The sequence below is a fragment of the Salmo salar genome, chromosome 09 (assembly GCF_965601325.2).
Source record: "Salmo salar chromosome 09, fSalSal1, whole genome shotgun sequence".
Taxonomy (NCBI): domain Eukaryota; kingdom Metazoa; phylum Chordata; class Actinopteri; order Salmoniformes; family Salmonidae; genus Salmo; species Salmo salar.
The window spans coordinates 155,508,564-155,517,274 of record NC_138299.1 but is presented as its reverse complement, the minus strand read 5'-3'; the positions used below and the strand labels follow the sequence as shown (position 1 = coordinate 155,517,274).

The window sequence follows — 8,711 nt, the reverse complement described above, 5'->3', positions numbered from 1 at the left end:
GTTAAACATCGTTCTCTCTGGTTCCTTGGTTTTTGTTTTGCCGGCAGGTCAGTTATCTAACTGAAGAGGAAGAAGAGGTGATGAGTCATCATCACTGGTCGAGGTTTTGATGATGCCAAATGGCGATGTTCTTCTAGAAAGTGTTTAGTGAAGGAGGGAGCGGAGAATAGAGAGAGAGAGAGAGAGAGAGAGAGACAGATAGAGAGAGAGAGAAAGAGAGATAGAGAGAGAGAGAAAGAGAGAGAGAGAGACAGATAGAGAGAGAGAGAAAGAGAGCGATAGAGAGAGAAAGAGAGAGATAGAGAGAGAGTGAGAGAAAAATAGAAAGAGAAAAATAAAGAGCATGTAGCTTTAAGCCTTGTGTTAAATCTCCAGCTGACAGGTCTTGGTGATGCTACATTTACTGTGGAGGAATTGTCCGACCCTGACTTCTAAACTTGCTGTGGAGGAATTGTCCGACCCTGACATCTAAACTTGCTGTGGGGGAATTGTCCGACCCTGACATCTAAACTTGCTGTGGAGGAATTGTCCGACCCTAACATCTAAACTTGCTGTGGAGGAATTGTCCGACCCTGACATCTAAACTTGCTGTGGAGGAATTGTCCGACCCTGACATCTAAACTTGCTGTGGGGGAATTGTCCGACCCTGACATCTAAACTTGCTGTCTAGGAATTGTCCGACCCTAACATCTAAACTTGCTGCGGAGGAATTGTCCGACCCTGACATCTAAACTTGCTGTGGAGGAATTGTCCGACCCTGACATCTAAACTTGCTGTGGAGGAATTGTCCGACCCTAACATCTAAACTTGCTGTGGAGGAATTGTCCGACCCTGACATCTAAACTTGCTGTGGAGGAATTGTCCGACCCTGACATCTAAACTTGCTGTGGGGGAATTGTCCGACCCTGACATCTAAACTTGCTGTCTAGGAATTGTCCGACCCTAACATCTAAACTTGCTGCGGAGGAATTGTCCGACCCTGACATCTAAACTTGCTGTGGAGGAATTGTCCGACCCTGACATCTAAACTTGCTGTGGAGGAATTGTCCGACCCTAACATCTAAACTTGCTGTGGAGGAATTGTCCGACCCTAACATCTAAACTTACTGACTCATGACACTACATTTGCTGTGGGGGAATTGTCCAACTCTGACATCTCCACTGAGTGACTCTTCACAGAAACACTGGAATTCCCGTAAATGGAGAAATTGTTTTCTGATTGAAGCCAAGTGAAATGTTTTTGGTGAATGTTGGCTGGATAAATCACTCTCCACAGCCAAATTATGAATAATTTGCCTTGTCTTCAAAATGGTCCATTTTAAAGTGGGCCCATTGCTGAATACAAAGCTCCTTCTAACCCTGCAGACAAACTAGTCTTCAGAAGTTTCTCTAATGAGAGCATAATGGCAGCTATTGGCACAGGGAGATGATGTTTAACACGCAACTCTGCTATATGAGGAATTCTATACGCCGCATGTTTGAACATTTCACATTGTAACAACTCCAGAGAACCTTGGTACACACTGCAGCTTTGTGTGTCTCAGTTGGCGGAGCTTGGCACTTGCAAGGCCAGGGTTGTGGGTTTGATTCCTACGATGAACCAGTACAAATGAAAATGTATGCACTCACAGCCTGGGGTTTGATCATGTGACCGGAAGTCCCATAGGGCGGTGCACAATTGTCCGGGTTTGGCGGGAAGGGGGGGGGGCTCATTGTGCTCTAGCAAGTCCTTGTGGGGTGCCGGACACCTGCAGGCTGACTTCGGTCGTCAGTTGGATGGTGTTTCCTCCAACACATTGGTGTAGCCGGCACCCAGGTTCAGTGAGCACGTGTTAAGAAATGTGGTTTGGCGGGTCATGTTTTGGAGGGCGCAGGTTAGGAGTTAGGGTTATGGGGGGTTAAGGTGAGGAAAAATAGAATTTGTATTGGGAATACATTTTGACTCGGAAAAAGGCCCGAATGTTCCCATAAAAAAAGATGTGTGTGTGACTGCTAGCATGTTCAGTGTTAGCTACATCTTTAAACAAGCTCTAAACATGAATCTCTGTGATGTTCTCTGCATGTTCCTGTCCTCACCGTGCTGTAATTTGTGTACGAATGCTTGAAATGATCTCCAGAAGCTCAACTCAAACCTTGTGCGTGTGTGAGTACAGAATGGATGAAATGATCTCCAGAAGCTGAAGCCCTTTAAAGCAACGACAGACCTCAGACGCCAGCCGTGTGTGTGTTTGTCTGTGTGTGAAATAGATCTCAGACGCCAGCCGTGTGTGTGTTTGTCTGTGTGTGAAATAGACCTCAGACGCCAGCCGTGTGTGTGTTTGTCTGTGTGTGAAATAGACCTCAGACGCCAGCCGTGTGTGTGTTTGTCTGTGTGTGAAATAGACCTCAGACGCCAGCCGTGTGTGTGTTTGTCTGTGTGTGAGATAGACCTCAGACGCCAGCCGTGTGTGTGTTTGTCTGTGTGTGAGATAGACCTCAGACGCCAGCCGTGTGTGTGTTTGTCTGTGTGTGAAATAGACCTCAGACGCCAGCCGTGTGTGTGTTTGTCTGTGTGTGAAATAGACCTCAGACGCCAGCCGTGTGTGTGTTTGTCTGTGTGTGAGATAGACCTCAGACGCCAGCCGTGTGTGTGTTTGTCTGTGTGTGAGATAGACCTCAGACGCCAGCCGTGTGTGTGTTTGTCTGTGTGTGAGATAGACCTCAGACGCCAGCCGTGTGTGTGTTTGTCTGTGTGTGAGATAGACCTCAGACGCCAGCCGTGTGTGTGTTTGTCTGTGTGTGAAATAGACCTCAGACGCCAGACAGGGGATGCGTGTGAGATCTCTGAACACAAACATATCACTACTTCAGTTATTTATCTTCTGTTTTAGAACATGAAACCATTTACCTTCTGTTTTGGAAGATTGAACCATTTATCTTCTGTTTCAGAACATGGAACCACTTACCTTCTGTTTTGGAAGATTGAACCATTTATCTTCTGTTTTAGAACATTGAACCATTAATCTTCTGTTTTAGAACATTGAACCATTTACCTTCTGTTTTAGAACATGGAACCATTTATCTTCTGTTTTAGAACATTGAACCATTTATCTTCTGTTTTAGAACATTGAACCATTTACCTTCTGTTTTAGAACATTGAACCATTAATCTTCTGTTTTAGAACATTGAACCATTTATCTTCTGTTTTAGAACATGGAACCATTTATCTTCTGTTTTAGAACATGGAACCATTTACATTCTGTTTTAGAACATGGAACCATTTGCCTTCTCTGTTTTAGAACATGGAGCAATTTTCATATTAGCTATGGATGCTGTGAAGCTAATGTGTGATTTTGAATGACAAACATTTTCTTGTTATTGAGGACATATAATCATCCTGAGAGAGAGAGAGCACTGAATCTTATTCAATCTGAAAGAGGCAACACCATTCATTTGTCTTTACAGTTATATGGTTTTGACAGAAACATAAGAACATTATGATATTAAAGTGATGCATGGAAAATCAATCTCATTAAGCATTAAGCATCAGCTGTTTTTTCAGGCATGATTTCAGTTTTACAATACGGGAAAAATGAATACTGTCCTCAAAATGAAAACCAAAGTGGTTATTAATACAATCTAACATAAGAAAAAAATACTATAGAAGTTTGTTATCATGTCTTCTACAATTTTACCTATACTCAAAAACATGAATACTTTCTGTAAATTCTCTCAAAAAATACAAAATCTGTGAATCTTGTGAAATCTAAACAGTATAAGATAAAGTTCCTTCGTGTTATTGAATCTAAACAGGATCATTTAACATACTACTGTAGTTGGTTAATCACAGTAAAAGTGTTTTGTTCTCCAGAGGCTCCTAACGTGGAATGGTTCTCACAAGCATATAGAAATCCTCTGACCCACTAAAATACACATATGTATCGTCTTAATGCACCGTAACAGGAAACCCTATTTACACAGCTGCCTGTACATGTATTCAGTTATGAAGAAACACAGAAAATCAACTCAAAGACATAACTGGTTCTAGAACATTCACAAGACATTGTCTTCAAACATTCTGAAATCGAAACAGTAATAGAATGATGACGTCATCACCATGGCACCATAGTGTAGTGGCTGACGCACAGACTTCTGGGTGGTGTTTTTACAATGGGTTGGCAGGGAACAGAGTCTAGCTAGAACATGGAAATACTATATGGGAATATATAGCCCACTCCTGAAATATGGGTGAACACTACTAGCATGCTGATATCTGGCATTGTCTTACGTCAGATAGTGTGTCGATTCCGCCTGCACTGAGGTTGAGGGACGAGCGTCGTGTAGGAGTGACACCACCTGACGTAAGACAGTGGATATCTGGAGCCAGTTAAAAGAACATAGGCTCATTGAATTAGGAGTGTTGAACTACACTGAACTACTTACTGTATCACCAGTGGACTCTGCTGTTGGGGTGAGATTCTGGGGCCTGACCACAGCTGTGTAACTGGGTCAGGGAGGAGGAGGAGGATATGAGAGTAGGAGGAGGAGGCGGAGAAGAAGGAGGAGGATAAGAGGGGAGGAGGAGTAAGAGGAGGAGGAGAAGAGGAGAGGATGAGGAGGAGGAGAAAGAGGATAAGAGGGGACAGGGGCTGAGGAGGAGAGAGGTGTGATGTAAATAAACATTGTAAGAAAACGTTGGGTCTGGTGGCTGCCAGGTCAGTTCTGGAAGAGGACGTCAACTAGAGAAACAAACATGTGTAAACTGATCCATGTGAGAACTCCCGGCCCGCCGCTGTTATGGCTGACCCTATTATAGCATTACAGAGCAGGCCATGCAGCAGGCCATGCAGCAGGCAGTGTAGACCCAACATTCACCTAGAGCCACAGGACTACAGGAAACAGGCCTGCCCTGAATAGACACTGTTCACACACATCTAGACGTGGCACAGGAGCTGGGCTAAAACACAGCCATTAAATTGCCACAGGCATACCTCAGCAGGTTGGAGTCCTAATAAAACACAGCCATTAACTTGACACAGGCATACCTCAGCAGGTTGGAGTCCTAATAAAACACAGCCATTAACTTGACACAGGCATACCTCAGCAGGTTGGAGTCCTAATAAAACACAGCCATTAACTTGGCACAGGCATACCTCAGCAGGTTGGAGTCCTAATAAAACACAGCCATTAACTTGACACAGGCATACCTCAGCAGGTTGGAGTCCTAATAAAACACAGCCATTAACTTGACACAGGCATACCTCAGCAGGTTGGAGTCCTAATAAAACACAGCCATTAACTTGACACAGGCATACCTCAGCAGGTTGGAGTCCTAATAAAACACAGCCATTAACTTGACACAGGCATACCTCAGCAGGTTGGAGTCCTAATAAAACACAGCCATTAACTTGGCACAGGCATACCTCAGCAGTTTGGAGTCCTAATAAAACACAGCCATTAACTTGACACAGGCATACCTCAGCAGGTTGGAGTCCTAATAAAACACAGCCATTAACTTGACACAGGCATACCTCAGCAGGTTGGAGTCCTAATAAAACACAGCCATTATCTTGACACAGGCATACCTCAGCAGGTTGGAGTCCTAATAAAACACAGCCATTAACTTGGCACAGGCATACCTCAGCAGTTTGGAGTCCTAATAAAACACAGCCATTAACTTGACACAGGCATACCTCAGCAGGTTGGAGTCCTAATAAAACACAGCCATTAACTTGACACAGGCATACCTCAGCAGGTTGGAGTCCTAATAAAACACAGCCATTAACTTGGCACAGGCATACCTCAGCAGGTTGGAATCCTAATAAAACACAGCCATTAACTTGACACAGGCATACCTCAGCAGGTTGGAGTGTCCCAATAACACACATGGTAACTAATGGTAGAGTGCTGGTTAAAGTGGAACCATCCCTCTACAGCTTTAGCTACTCCAGGCTCCATGCTTTGTTTGTCTCTAGTCTCTACTCTGTATGACCACTGAGGAGGTGGTAGAGTATTACAGGGTTTATTTTATTAGGTACAACCCACACCGTTCACCAAAAGGGTTCGCTCCTACAGACAGTGAGTCACGTGGTCGTGGCTTCCTATATAAAGCAGGCAGACGGGCATCAAGGCATTCAGTTACTGTTCCATTGAACGTTAGAATGGACAAAACGAGTGACTTTAGCGACTTTGAGCGTGATATGATCGTCGGTGCCAGGCACACCGGTTCCAGTATTTCTGGAAAGGCCGGCCTACTGGGCTTTTCATGCACGGCAGTGTCTAGGGTTAACCGAGAATGGTGCGAAAAACAAAAAACATTAATTCAGAGGCAGTCCTGTAGGCGAAAACAGCTTGTTGATGACAGTTTAAACAAGAATGGCAAGATAACAGGCGGGCCACAAACAAGCAAATTAAGGCACAGTACAACAGTAGTGTGCAGAACGTCATTTTGAAACACACAACTTGTCGGTCCTTGCTATTGCAGCAATCGACCACAGAGTTCCACTCCTATCAGATAAAAACAAGAAGAGGCTCCAGTGGCCAGGCCATCACCAACACTGGGTTCCTACCAGATAAAAACAAGAAGAGGCTCCAGTGGCCAGGCCGTCACCAACACTGGGTTCCTACCAGATAAAAACAAGAAGAGGCTCCAGTGGCCAGGCCATCACCAACACTGGGTTCCTACCAGATAAAAACAAGAAGAGGCTCCAGTGGCCAGGCCGTCACCAACACTGGGTTCCTACCAGATAAAAACAAGAAGAGGCTCCAGTGGCCAGGCCGTCACCAACACTGGGTTCCTACCAGATAAAAACAAGAAGAGGCTCCAGTGGCCAGGCCGTCACCAACACTGGGTTCCTACCAGATAAAAACAAGAAGAGGCTCCAGTGGCCAGGCCGTCACCAACACTGGCCCCGTCGGGGTCCGTGGCCAGGCCGCACCCCGGGCCACCGTAAAAACAAGAAGAGGCTCCAGTGGCCAGGCCGTCACCAACACTGGGTTCCTACCAGATAAAAACAAGAAGAGGCTCCAGTGGCCAGGCCGTCACCAACACTGGGTTCCTACCAGATAAAAACAAGAAGAGGCTCCAGTGGCCAGGCCATCACCAACACTGGGTTCCTACTAGATAAAAACAAGAAGAGGCTCCAGTGGCCAGGCCATCACCAACACTGGGTTCCTACCAGATAAAAACAAGAAGAGGCTCCAGTGGCCAGGCCATCACCAACACTGGACAATTGAGTTGTGGAAAAACATTGCCTGGTTCCAACGAATCCTGGTTCCTGTTGGGTCATGCTGATGGCTGAGTCAGGATTTGGCGTAAGCAGGTCGAGTCCATGGCTCCATCCTGCCAGGTGTCAACGGTACAGCTGTGGGGAATGTTTTCCTGCCACACGTTAGGTCCTTTGATACCAATTGAGCAACGTTTGAAAGCTACACCTTCCAAGGCCCTGAAGAATTCAGGCTGTTCTGGAGGCAAAGGGGGGTCCGACCCAGTACTAGATGGGTGTGTGTACCTAATAAACTGGCCACTGAGTGTACATCATCTACACTTACAAGTCATTCAAAATACTTTATACTTTTACTTTTGATACTAAAGTATATGTTAGCAATTAAACTTAAAACTCAAGTTGCATTTTACTGGGTGACTTTCACTTTTACTTGAGTAACTTTCTATTAAGTTATCTATATTTTTACTCAAGTATGACAAATGGGTACTTTTACCACCACTGATTCTAAATTACTTAACCAGCTGAAACAGTTAATTCATTATGACAGAACTGGCACTGGTTCCGAACCCACAAGGACATCTCCAGAACACTTCTTAGACTGTCTTGACGATTTGTGAGTGTATTGTTTTAAAGACTAAATATTAGTCCATAACATATTGCTCATCAAGGCGTCAATGGGTTCATTGGAAAGCTGGACATATTTCAATTAGATAGTCCCCCCCACCCCCCCCAAAAATGATATCCAAGTTAGCCCATCCATTACTCTGGAGAAAGAGAAACATTCACCTTTAACTGGATTCTAAAAGTTTGACTGGGGTTGACATTTATTTGTGTTTTTAAATAAAGATTCCACTGTGATGAGAGAGAGTTCTGGAAACAATAGGTTTAATGTATTTATTCATGGGCATGTCAGAATTGTCAACAATGCTTGTCATTGTAAACACGCACACATATATGCATGCAAGCACACACACACACACACACACACACACACACACACACACACACACACACACACACACACACACACACACACACACACACACACACACACACACACACACACACACACACACACACACACACACACACACACACACACACACACAAAGCTCTTTTCTTGGATGAAAAAGCGAGAGAATAAAAAGACGATAGCTTTGCCAATAAATGTGTTTCTCCATAGAAACATGTTTCCTGGAGGGAGAGAGAACGTAGCTGTAAAGCCCCCAGCAGTGTGACCGATATCAACCCCTGCTGTTCTGGGCCTCTACTAAGACCTCTGTTCATTTATCAAATATGACATACAGTGAGCTCCAAAAATATTGGGACAGTGATAATTGTGTTGTTGTTTTGCCTCTGTACTCCAGCACTTTGGATTTGATACAATGACTATTAGGCGAAAGTGCAGACTGTCAGCTTTAATTTTAGGGGATTTTCATCCATATCGGGTCAACCGTTTAGAAATTACAGCACTTTTTGTACATAGTCCACCCATTTTAGGGGACC

General features: G+C 44.5%; 1 protein-coding gene across 1 annotated transcript in view; it reads right to left on the bottom strand.

Moving 5' to 3' along the window:
• Window positions 1-8,073: 8,073 nt before the first annotated feature.
• LOC106591777 (ventricular zone-expressed PH domain-containing protein) overlaps window positions 8,074-8,711 on the bottom strand; it is a 202,787-nt gene continuing 202,149 nt past the window's right edge. Inside the window, exon 15 of the mRNA XM_082956467.1 lies at window positions 8,074-8,711. This exon is cut by the window's right edge and continues 1,425 nt beyond it. The gene's annotated coding sequence lies outside the window, so the exon portion shown is untranslated.